The following is a 12,223-nucleotide window of genomic DNA, read 5'->3' on the forward strand; positions in this document are numbered from 1 at the left end:
GAGTTCATTGGAGCCTGTCCTCCTCGGGACCGAGGGGGACCGCTCCGTGGGCCCTGAGGGAAGGGGTAGTGTACCGGGCACGAGGGCCCATTAGCCTTTGGTTGGCGGGGCTTTCATGGAGGGGGGTGTCTGGCCCTACATCTCCTCGGGACCGAGGAGAGCAGCGTGGGTCAGTTCGTCCCCTTTGGCAGTAGCAGCTCCACTGCTACTTCCATGCCTTCCTAGGCAGGGTTCACCGGCTTCCTATTTGGGCTGGGGCCATTTTTGGCTCCGTCTCCTTGTTTAAAATAATAATAATAATAATAAATTAATTAATACATCTAAATTACTGTTTAGTTTTAATGGCCCCAAAGAGACAGAAGGGTCCGGCTCCACCGGCCCAGCCGGTGGTAAGGCCAAGGAGGGCGCTGAGGCCCTCGGCTCGAGCTCGAGCGAGCCAGGAAGAGGCTCATAGTAGAGCCCCGATGGGGGGAGGGGGTTTGTGCCCCCTGGGCCTAGTAATGACACGTCTTCTCTATCTTGGGCCAGGGTCCTCGAGTGGTTGGATGACCTCGAGCGCTGGAGGTCTGGATCCGATGTAGGAGGGGCCTCCACGTCGGCGCCTGTGGCCCTTGGAAGAGATCCGGAGGAGGCAGCGGCCCAGTCTGGGCAGAGGGCCCAGCCCGGGCAGATGACAGCGTTGCCTGGCCCCGGTGGACCGGGGCTACCCTGGATGACTTCTACCCCTTTCGGGGCAGGTGAGGTCGCACCACAATTGACATCCACTCTGCTCCTCCCTCTGCCCGGGAGTGGGGTCAATTTTTTAGGGTCTCCGGCGGGCACCTGTAACCAGGTTTGGTCCCCGCCAGCTTCCGTTGCTGTTCCTCAGGCCCCTGTGACGGCTTTTCCATCGGGGCCCGGGGTGTCAGGGGTGGGGGGTTGGACCCCGCCAGCTCTGGCCGCGATGGCTCCGGCCCCTTTGATGGCTTACCCGTCGGGGCCGGGGGTGCTGGGGATTGGGGCCACCATGGTTTGGGATCCATTTGCCAGCATTAGGGCAGGGGCCATCCCTTGCGGGCTGCCAGCTACACCCCTGGGGTTCCACCTTCATCCCTCGGTTAAGGAGGCCACATGGAAAGGGGATTACGTGGACCTCTTTTCCATCCGGAATAGGGAGGTCCCGAAAAAGGATAAGGAGGGGGAAGTACAGGGTGAGAAGCCCAAGAAAGCAAAGGTCAGTTAGTGTTTCAGGTCTTGGCTGTACGCTTATCTGACCTATGCCACTATTGTGCTCCAGAGGCAGCCGGCTAGGGCTGCCTCAATGCTTAAGTACATAGACCTGATAGCCAGGGCCCATTTTGAATATAAGGGCTCAATCTGGAGGCACTACGATAAAGCATTTAGGATGCGGGTGGCATTTGATCCCACTCTCCCCTGGGACATGGTAGTTCCCGACTTGTGGTTCCAAGCAACCTACATGTCTGGGAAAGAGGGATGTGATAGAACAGACAGTGGTCACTTTATGGAGGAGGAGTCCCCAGCTTCCACCCCAGCTAAGGCCGCCATGGGGGGTGCGGCAAAGGGAGCCTCTCCCCCATGTCATGAATTTGCGGCAAAAGGGGCTTGTTTTCGCCCCTTTTGTAAATTCAGGCATGCGTGTGGAGACTGCGGAGGTACCCACATCGCTTCCGTTTGTCCCCGGTCTAAAAGGGGGAAGGACAAGAAGGGAGGGGGTCAGGCGAAGCAACCCCCGCCTGCTGGGGGAAAAGGGGCCCAGCCCAATTAATCTTCCTGTACTTAAGGGTTGGTTAAAAAACTACCACCCTCGCTCGAGAGCAGATGCTCTCCTGCAAGGATTCTCTGAGGGATTTAGGATCCCTTATATGGGGGTTAGGAAAGCCTTCATGTCCAACAACCTTAGATCGGTTGTGGGACATGAAGACATCGTTAGGGCAAAGATAAAGAAGGAGGTGGCCGAGGGCAGGGTTCTGGGGCCTTTCCCAGACCCGCCCTCCCCAAATCTTAGGGTGTCCCCGTTAGGGGTGGTCCCCAAAAAGGCGAGTGGTGAATTTAGGTTGATTCACCACTTGTCTTTTCCAAAAGGGGAGTCAGTGAATGATTTCATTCCTGACGAACTTTGTTCAGTCCGGTACGCATCCTTTGATGCGGCCGTGGCCATGGTTAGGAAGTGTGGGGTTGGAGCCCTTATGGGTAAATGCGACATTAAGTTGGCATTCCGGCTCCTCCCCATACACCCAGACGACTTCAAGCTCTTGGGCTTCCACTTCAAAGGTGGTTTTTATGTGGACAGAGCATTGCCTATGGGTTGCTCTGTCTCGTGCTCTCTTTTCGAGAGCTTTAGCACCTTCTTGGAGTGGGTGCTCAAAAGGTGCAGTGGTCTGGGTTCGGTCGTTCACTACCTTGATGATTTCTTGATGGCAGGGCCTGCGCGTTCAGAGTAATGCTTTGCTCTAATGCGGGACTTCGAAGCCCTTTGTGGTCAGTTGGGGGTGCCTTTGGCCCCCGAGAAGACTGAGGGCCCTGCTACCAAGATTACCTTTCTTGGTATTGAATTGGACTCAGAGGAGCAATCTTATAGATTGCCCCTGGACAAATTAGTCAAGATCCGGGGTAAACTCGATCTAATGTTGGGCTGCAGGAAGGTCACCCTTTGGCAGCTGCAAGAATTAGTGGGGATTCTGAATTTTGCCTGCCGGGTCATTGTTCCTGGCCGGGCTTTTTCACGGAGGCTGTACAGTGCAATGAAGGGGCTACGCTTGCCACATCATCGTACCTGCTTATGCGCGGGGGTCAGGGATGACCTGCGTGTATGGCGGGCATTTTTGGACCAGTTTAATGGGTTGTCTTTTTGGAGGCACAAGCTTCTTTTGGAAGCTGAGTTGCAGTTGTGTTCAGATGCTGCGGGGACCTGTGGTTTTGGGGTTGTGTTAGGTGACCAGTGGTGCTGGTCTGCTTGGCCTCCAGAGTGGAGGGCCTCTCCCCTGGTTAAGGACTTGACCTTTTTAGAGCTCTTCCCCTTAGTGGTGGCCTTAGAGCTTTGGGGGGAGCAGTTTCGGGACAAGACCGTGCACTTTTAGTGTGACAACCTGGCTGTTGCCCATGTTGTGAATGCCCTGTCCTCTAAGAGCGACAGGGTCATGCGGCTTGTCCGCCATTTTGTGCACAGGTCTTTGTCCCTGAATGCCTTATTTTTGGCTAGACATGTCCCCGGATTAGACAACGGGATTGCTGACGCCTTGTCCCATGGTCAGTTGTCCAGGTTTCGGACCCTGGCCCTGTGGGCCTGAGCGTCACCAGAGGCTTTTCCCGACCACCTTTGGAGCCTGGGCGGGCTCCCGAGCAGTGGAGAACAGAGGCCTGCAGGGCTATGGCCCTCTCAGTGGCACCAGGCACCCTGAGGGCTTACCAGCATGCAGGTAAGGAGTTTGGGGATTTCAGGCAGGATAGGGGTTACCCCCATAGTTGGCCTGCCCCAGTAGAACACCTGATGGAATTTTTTGTCCAGCTTAGGCAGCGTGGCCTTTCAGTTAGGACAATTAGGTCCAAGTTGGCCGGTCTCGCCTTTCTGTCCAAGGCAGGGGGGTTTAGGGACCTTTCTGTGACTTCCGCATTCGGAAGATGCTGGAAGGCTGGGTGAGGGAGCGACAGGGGACCCCTTTGGATAGTCGCCAGGCTCTGATGGTGCAGCAGCTGTCGCTTATTAATCAAGCTTTGGACAGTCTGTGTGCCTCTCTGTACGAGGCCCATCTCTTTAGGGCAGCAACTTGTGTCATGTTTTTTGGGGCCCTGCGGGTCAGTGAGGCTATGGCCTCCTCGCAGGCTGACAAGTCGCTCCGTGCCTTCCAGTTAGCTGATCTGGAGTTCAGGGAAGGGGGTGTTTCCCTTTTGTGAGACATTCCAAGATGTATCAGTTGCATAGAGGGGTTAGGACAGAGCTTAGTGCGGCCACCGACCAGTCTGTGTGCCCGGTGGCTGCTCTTTCTCACTTTTGTAGCCTGAGAGGATCGGGGCAGGGGTACCTTTTTAGGCATCAGGACGGTACCCCTTTGACCCGTTATCAATTCTGGGTTCTAGTGTCTAGGGCTATGGTCAAGATTGGTATTGACCCCGCCGGCTATGGAACATACTCGTTCCGTATCGGCGGCGCCACTAGCACGGCACTTTCAGGTTTCCCGAGCCAGAGGATTCGGGAGATCGGCCGCTGGCGGTAGGTGGAATATTTGGGTTATGTAAGGCCTGCTGAGGGCCTAGGGCAGGGTCTTAGGCTAGGTAACCTCTCTGTGTCCTCTTCCAGGTAGCCATGCCAGTATGAGACCGACGGCATTGCTTTGCGGCTACAGTATGATATTTTGGGCTGGCCGCTCAGCAGCAAGAAGCGCTGTGGGGACCCAGCTGTCTTTGGGCGGATGGGTCAACATCGTCTGGATGGGGAGAAGAGGCATGCGGTGGGAAGGTCTTCTGCCGCTGTTGCTGGGAGGGCGGCATCCCATTGCTGCGCCCAGATGGCTGGTCTTGCACCTCGGTGGCAATGACCTGTGTATGCTTGGGGGTCTACCCTTGATCTGCCAGGCTCGCGAGGACCTGCAGTGGCTTCGCACTGTGTGGCCCACCACGCAAGTGGTGTGGTCTGAGATCCTCCCGAGGATCACTTGGAGGGACGCCCTTTTCCTTAGGGCCATTCACCGGATTAGACGGAGAGTTAATAAGGCCCTGGGTCAGGTAGTCAGGGAGTTAGGTGGGGTTGTAGTGGCCCATCCTCACATCACAATAGATCAGCCATGGCTTTACCGGGCTGACGGTGTTCACCTGTCAGAACAGGGGAACACCATCTTCTTACAGGACCTGCAGTGGTCACTGCGCGAGCTGGTGCAGTTAGAGGGGGGAGTCGGGCGGCCAAGATAGAGATCTGACCCCCGCTCCATGGCAGGTTAGGGGCGGAAAACTGGGTGGTGGTTTAGCAACTGCGTGTTCTCCGTTGGGCATCTTTGGGGATGATTGACAGGTTCTCTCCAAAGCTTGTGGTATTGGCGACCTGAGCAGTTGGGGGGAACCTGTCTTTGGGTCCCACCCATTTAATTCCCCTTTTAGGTGGTAGCCGGTGGGACCTCCCACATGCAAGTTCATGGCATGGTCTGAGGTGAGGGAGGGGTCCCTCACCTGGATTAGCATGGAGCTACGCCCATAAGTTGCCCCGGAAGTTTATTATACGTCATTTTCCGCCCCAGAAGCAATTGTTTGACCCTGCGGGTCCTTGTTAGGGTCATGGTTAATTATGTTGATTATGATAATTTGATTAAATAAATTATGCAAATTTATTTTAATAAAAATGACCCAGTTTTAAATCCAGCTCTTGTGTCCATGTCGTTACTCCGCCTCTCCTGCAATATGGCTACCCACTTTTTGGAGAGCTTAAATATCTTCTTGGCTAAAGGGTTTCACTTTATGAGCAAGAGTTGGATGTTGATAGTTATTATTGCATTTTAACTATTTTAATCCCTCAAGGTGATCTGGCACCCTGCCTGTTTTGTAACTCGTGATTGCAAGTATTTCTAATCTAATGTATTTTTGTACAGGTAATCTTTGACTTACAACAGTTCATTTAGTGACCATTCAAAGTTACTTTACTTATGATCATTTTTCACATTTACGACCATTGCAGCAGGTGAGAAAGGCCAGGTGAGTTATGTCCAGTTGGCCATGCGCACCCAGTCACATGCCCACCCATCCATGCCTACACAGCAGGTCATTAGGGAAGAGAATTGGTTGTTAAATTATTTGAAAACCACTACTGCTCACATGCATCTTTATGAGCTATCTCATCTGCATATCATATGTTAGCGTGTATAAATGAGAAATACAACAAGAGGAATGGATTCAAATATCTTAATTCAGAAAAAGTTATTTGTTACTCATCATTAAAGACATCTTGGTCTCCAGCTCCTTTTTCAAATGTACAGTGGTACCTCAAGATACGAACCCCTCGTCTTACGAACAACCCGAGATACGAACCCGGGGTTCAGAAAATTTTTGCCTCTTCTTACGAACTTTTTTCGTCTTACGAACGCCAAACCCGAACTTCCGGGTTCGGCGTTCGGGAGGCTGCTGGGAAGCCCCGCAGCCCAGCTGTCACCTTTTAAAACAGCCGGGGGGCTTCCCAGCAGCCTCCCGGAAGCCGAACCCAGAAGTTCGGGTTTGGCGTTCGGCTTCGGGAAGCTGCTGGGAAGCCCCCTGGCTGTTTTAAAGGTGACAGCCGGGCGGCGGGGCTTCTCGGTGGCGGCAGGTTCGTAAGATGGAAAACGTTCGGGAGGCCGCTTTGGGTTTTTGGCTGGGAGGGAGGGCAGGAGGTCCGGCGCTGGGGGAGGGAGTCAGGAAGGTCCTCCTGCTCCCCCCTCCCAGTGAAAAACACAAAGATGGTCTGCCGCCGGAGACCCCTTTGTATTTTTGGCTCGGGGGGGAAGCAGGAGGCGCAGGATCGGGCCGGCGGCAGGCGCGGGAAAAGGCAGCAGGTCTGGGACACCCCCCACCCCAGCACTTTGAATCCCGCCGCTTCTGCTGGATACGCGCCGTTCGTCCCACCCACCGCCCGTATCCAGCAGAAGCTGCTGGATTCAAAGTGCTGGGGTGGGGGGGCTGTCGGGACAAGCTGCGCACAAAGGCCGAGGCGAGGCTGAGCAGGAGGAGAAGCCAACCAGCGAGGCGGTGGGCTGGGAGCCGCAGGCGAAAGGAGCTCGGGCATCGGAGCGCGGCGCCAGGCATTGTTCTCCGGACCCCGCCCTCTCAGCCCCGTGGCGGCCCTTTCCCTCTCCAGGCTGCGGGCGGGGTCCAGAGAACAATGCCCGAGCTCCTTTCGCCTGCGGCTCCCAGCCCACCGCCTCGCTGGTTGGCTTCGCTTCCTGCTCAGCCTCGCCTCGGCCTTTGTGCGCGGCTCCTCCCCCGGAGCTCTGCCGCACGCGCCCCTTCGCAGCCCCCTCGCTCCTTGTCCCGACAGCCCCCCCACCCCAGCACTTTGAATCCAGAAGCCGGGCTGAGCGGGCGGGGTCCGGAGAACAATGCGTTTGAAGGCTGCTGGAAAGCCGGGCTGGGGGGCTTTCCAGCAGCCTCCAAACGCCAAACGCGGAAGTTTGGGTTTGGCGTTTGGCTTCGGGAGATGGCTGGTAAGCCGCACGGCCATTTTAAAAGGTCACAGCTGGGCTGGGGGGGTTGCTGGGAAGCCCCCCAGCCCGGCTGTGACCTTTTAAAGGAGCCGCGCGGCTTCCCAGCCATCTCCCGAAGCCAAACGCCAAACCCAAACTTCGCTCCTGTCCTGGCTAAATCATGTGGCAGTAAACAGGCTTTGGGGTTTTGGCTGGGGGGAGAAGTAGGACCTTCCTAACTCCCTCCCCCCCAGCCAAAACCCCAAAGCATGTTTGCTACCACACGATTTAGCTGCGAAGTGACGTGAAGGGATGGAAAGCTGAAACTGCCCGGTTTCAGCTCCCCATTCCTCCACGTCACTTCGCTCCTGTCCTGGCTAAATCGTGTGGCAGCAAACAGGCTTTGCTGTTTTGGCTGGGGGGGAGGGAGTTAGGAAGGTCCTACTTCTCTACCCCAGCCAAACCCCCAAAGCATGTTTGCTGCCACACGATTTAACGGCGAAGTGACGTGAAGGGATGGAAAGCTGAAACCGCCCGGTTTCAGCTCCCCATTCCTCCACGTCACTTCGCCCTGAATGCTTCTTGGCCGCCTGGCAGAGCGCTCGCGGGCGGTGGCGGTGGGGGGGGAAGCCTCGCGGGGAAGCCGGGCAAGAGCGATCTTCTGCCGGCCATGGGCGAGCGGCGGGGAGTCGCCAATGGCCGGCAGAAGATCGCTCTTGCTGACCTGATGCCTCGTGGTGAAGCCGGGCAAGAGCGATCTTCTGCCGGCCATGGGCGACTCCCCGCCACTCGCCCATGGCCGGCAGAAGATTGCTCTTGCCCGGCTTCCCCGCGAGGCATCAGGTCAGCATTCTGGACGGGTGGGCGGCGGGAGAGGAGGGGGGAAGCCTCGCGGGGAAGCCGGGCAAGAGCGATCTTCTGCCGGCCATGGGCGACTCCCCGCCGCTCGCCCATGGCCAGCAGAAGATCGCTCTTGCCCGGCTTCCCCGCGAGGCATCAGGTCAGCATTCTGGACGGGCGGGTGGCGGGCGAGGAGGGGGGAAGCCTCGCGGGGAGGCCGGGCAAGAGCGATCTTCTGCCGGCCATGGGTGACTCCCCGCCGCTCGCCCATGGCCGGCAGAAGATCGCTCTTGCCCGGCTTCCCTGCGAGGCATCAGGTCAGCATTCTGGACGGGCGGGCGGCGGGCGAGGAGGGGGGAAGCCTCGCGGGGAAGCTGGGCAAGAGCGATCTTCTGCCGGCCATGGGCGACTCCCTGCCGCTCGCCCATGGCCGGCAGAAGATCGCTCTTGCCCGGCTTCCCCGTGAGGCAGCAGGTCAGCATTCTGGGCGGGCGAGCAGCGGGGAAGCCGGCGGCTGTGGCAGCTGCTGCCCCCCCCCCCCCGGCTCTTTTAAAAGGTGACAGCCGGGCGGCAGCGTTTTTTTGCGGGGGTTTTGTTGTTGTTGCACGGATTAATAGACTTTACATTGTTTCCTATGGGAAACAATGTTTCGTCTTATGAACCTTTCGTCTTACGAACCTCCTCCTTGCACCAATTAAGTTCGTATCATGAGGTATTACTGTATTTCACTTTTATGTACATTTCCCTCTAACTGCTGTTTTTTGTGTACAGCTGTTAAAGCTATTTTTAGATACAGAGAAAGATTGCCTGGAGCACTGAGTAAATGAATCTGTCACATTGAAAATCAGCAGTGGCAGACATATAATAGAGTGAATTCTAGGGCGTTTTAAGGTTTGTCTGTACCAGTTCATTTTGGGGTGATTTGTGAAATCTAGTGTCAGAACCTGATACAACCTGCCATTAATGTCCTTTATAATTAACTTTCTGTACATAGTATTTTAAATCTTCATTTGTTTCTTTGAAATGTTAGCTTTCCTCACTTAGAAATGGGCAAAGCTGCCAGGGGTAGTTTTTCTCACTTCTACCTTTTTTCAGTGTTAAATTCATTCCATTTCTTCTCTTTTTAAGAATTTTGATGAAAGTGTGTGTGTGTGTGTGTGTGTGTGTGTGTGGTTGGATCGCAAATTGCTGCGATTTCGCTGAGGCTTCCTTCACTGGGAAACCCCACCTCCAGACTTCTGTTGCCAGCGAAGCACCCATTTTTGCAATGCTGGGATTTTCCTGCAGCATCGCAAAAATGCAGAAGTCTGGAGGTGGGGTTTCCCATGGAGGGGAGCCTCAGGGGAATCCCACCAGAGCGAAAACGGGTGCTTCAGCTGGCAAAAGAGGTGAATTTTGGGCTTGCACGCATTAATCGCTTTTCCATTGATTTCTATGGGAAACATTGTTTTGTCTTACGAACCTTTCACCTTACGAACCTCATCCTGGAACCAATTAAGTTCATAAGACAAGATATCACTGTACTGGAAAAAAAATGTTAGAATTATATAATGAGGTTTTAGAACACACCAAACTGCTGAAATCATGGGTAGAAGCTTATATAACTTTAATGTCAAAGGAGGATTTGGACAACTGCTCAATGAATAATTACAAACCAATCTCACTTTTGAATTTGGACTTTAAAATATATATGACAATTATGGCAGAAAGATTAAAAACAATATTAAATCAAATTATTCATTCAGATCAAAATGATTTTTTTCTAAAACATCAAATTTGAAACAATACAAGGATGAGGGCCGCCGATAAAGCAGTATTACCGGTACTGGCGTCACGGGCCCGGCCAAATTGAAAAATGAGGGTGGCCCGGCGGGAGTGCTAAGGAAGCTAATTGGATTCAGTTGCAAAATTGTTACAATCGGGAGTAGGCAAGAGCACAGATCAGCAAAAATGCCTAATTTTCTCTATTCTGCCTGAAGAGCTTCATAGCTGTTAAAGATGAAGTTTGGATCAGAGCTAATTTGGTATACATTTTGATTATGGTGTTAGGTTTTTTTTAAAAATTGTTCCCTTCTAAGTGTGAGGAAAAGATGTGTTGCTTTGGAGTTGACATGTTTTTGGAGCCATCTCGCCATTTTAGATTCGAGAAGCAAACACCATCCTGGATTTGAGAAGCAAGCATTGTGGGAAATAGGAAGATTTGAATATGCAAAGGAGAAGCTGTGTAGAGCTAAGGATTAAGGATTTTTCAAAAAACAAACAACTACATCATATTTTGAGACCTGTGCAGAGAATATCTGAAGCGGGAGTTTGTTATTTTACATTCTAAATTATGTTAAATGCATACACTGTAATATCTCACCGTATGTTTAATAGATATGATAACATCCTAGGAAAAGAAGAAGAAAGAAGAAAAGAGAAAGAAAAGGCGTTGCTCTTAGAACCACAGACATGCTATTTGTTAAGAGACATTATACATTACACATTTAAAAGCTTAAATATATTAAGTTATGGAACTTAATAGCAGGTACATGTATGAGAAAAAATCTTGGATTTTTTGCACATTTGCTTCATAATATGGATTTAATGATACATGGGGATATGTTCTTTTTTATAAAGCAATTTTAAAATTTTGCAAACTTTGGAAAATGCTGTAAGGAGATAGGTGGAGAGGTTAATGAGAAGAAGAGGGAAGGTTTTTTTGCTCTTCCCTCCTCTTTCTCTTCTTTTTTCTTGCACTGTGCTTTTCTTTTTCTTGTATTTTCTTTTCATCCTGTTGTGTCTTTATATTCATAGTTACCTTATCTACTTAGTGTAATTTTCTATTTTCTGTTTATATCTCTTTGTGTTCTTATTTTTTTATAGATTTAATTCTATTTTTTAAACTTTCTTATTTTTAATTTTTTATATAAAGGAAATGGTAATTAGGTTTGTAATTGGATTAATTGGGCAATATTTGGTGATCCTATTTGTTTTGTTTTTCCCCCCATTGATTATGCTACCGCAAGATGTTTTCAATTTTTTTTAGGGGTATTTTTAATAGGCGCTAATTATCTGTAAAGGGTTGACTTTTTTTTACACCTATGGTGGAGTTTACGTATAGTTTTAAACATTATTGCATATAATTTATCTTCTGGTTACCTGTTATTTATTGGTATTATTGTGAAAACAAATATTTTTCTAGTGTGGTGCAGGAGTATTTTGTCTTTATCCTTTGTGCCATCTTATTGCTGCTTTTAATATTGTTGATGGCAAAATTAATAATATTTTGTTAATTTGGTGTATTTGCACTGTTCTGGTTATTTATTTATATGTATGTAATATGTTGATGTCACTTGAATATATTTTCTGCGTTATTAACATATTATTAATCTGTCAAACAAGTGTACCTTGTTGTAGTGGCAGGGTTTAAATTTTTTTGTGAAAGGTAAATTTAATACGTAATTGGTATGTCGCAAAATAAAGTAGTTTTAAAATGGCGGGGGGGGGGGGCAGACACTTAGGCTGTATGGAGCCCCAAAATTCCTGATGGTGGCCCTGACAAGGATGATTATGAACATATTAGAATATTCAGAGTAACAATTGGTTTTAATATTTGTGGATGCACAAAAGGCATTCAATAATCTGGACTGGAAATTTTTCACAACTCATAATGATTGAAGCAATATATTCATCATAATCGGCTAAAATAATGATAAATGGTTATATGACAGACACAATAAACATAATGAAAGGTGTTAGACAAGGGTGTCTGTTATCCCCAGGTGTGGGCTACTGCCCGAATTGGGGGGGCGATGCAGTGGACTAGTGAAAATGGAGCTCCACTCCAGAACACCCAATTTGCACTGAAAGATGTTGAAAGAAAAGCAGGGCATACTGCATAAGCCACACCACAGTGTGGTAGTAAAAATTTTGGTAGGCTTTCAGTGGCTATCCCCCTATTGTTTATATTATCATTAGAGGTGTTGTTGAACGAGGTAAGAGAAAATCAGAAAATAAAAGGATTAAAAATTTAAAAGAAGAGTATAAGATGCAGGTGTTCACTGATAATATGGTGTTTATTATCAAATAATCTTTTAATTCAGGAGTAGATTATTGCAGGAGAGAGAATTTTGGCAAGGTTGCTGGATTAAAGATAAACAAACACACACACACCCAAAAAATAACAAAATATCTTATATAACAAAAGGATAGGGAACTGGAGAAACTATTTGGAATTCAGGTAACAAAAAGAGTCAAATATGTAGGAA

The sequence above is a fragment of the Erythrolamprus reginae genome, chromosome 4 (genome assembly GCF_031021105.1).
Source record: "Erythrolamprus reginae isolate rEryReg1 chromosome 4, rEryReg1.hap1, whole genome shotgun sequence".
In the NCBI taxonomy this organism is placed as follows: domain Eukaryota; kingdom Metazoa; phylum Chordata; class Lepidosauria; order Squamata; family Dipsadidae; genus Erythrolamprus; species Erythrolamprus reginae.